At 45.9% G+C, this 418-nt stretch overlaps 1 protein-coding gene across 2 annotated transcripts in view; it reads right to left on the bottom strand.

Annotated features, from left to right (window-relative positions):
* Positions 1–418, bottom strand: part of EHD3 (EH domain containing 3) — a 29014-nt gene that overhangs the window by 8345 nt on the left and 20251 nt on the right. The window lies entirely within an intron of this gene.

Here is a 418-nt window from a genome sequence, read left to right as displayed (position 1 = left end):
CTCCTGCCCTGCCTCACAGAGGGAGGCTACAGACCAGGCAAGGTTATCTGGCAACTGCCTTGTGAGTGAGTCAGTAAGAAGTTCTGACAGCCTGTAACCTGGGTCTTCAACTTAAATCTGCATCAGAATCTTCCACAGGGTTTGTTAAACTTAGGTGCCTGGACTCTACCGCCAAAGTTCCTGAATTAGCAGGTCTAAGGTGTGGTATTTCTAATAAGCTCTCAGGAGATGTTGCTGCTGCTAGGCCAAGGACCACACTTTGAGAACCACTGACTCATAATAATGCTAGTACTAGCTGACACTTACATAGCATTTACGAGGTGCCTAGCACTGTTCTAAGTACTCTGTGATCATTAACTCCCTTAATCCTCACCATGACCCTATGTGGTAGAGACTAACATTGGTCTCATTTCTCCAA

Source organism: Otolemur garnettii, unplaced genomic scaffold (genome assembly GCF_000181295.1).
Source record: "Otolemur garnettii isolate 467f Iridium unplaced genomic scaffold, OtoGar3 scaffold00022, whole genome shotgun sequence".
In the NCBI taxonomy this organism is placed as follows: domain Eukaryota; kingdom Metazoa; phylum Chordata; class Mammalia; order Primates; family Galagidae; genus Otolemur; species Otolemur garnettii.
Note: the sequence above shows the minus strand (reverse complement) of the source record. Positions and strands in the feature narration are given on the sequence as shown.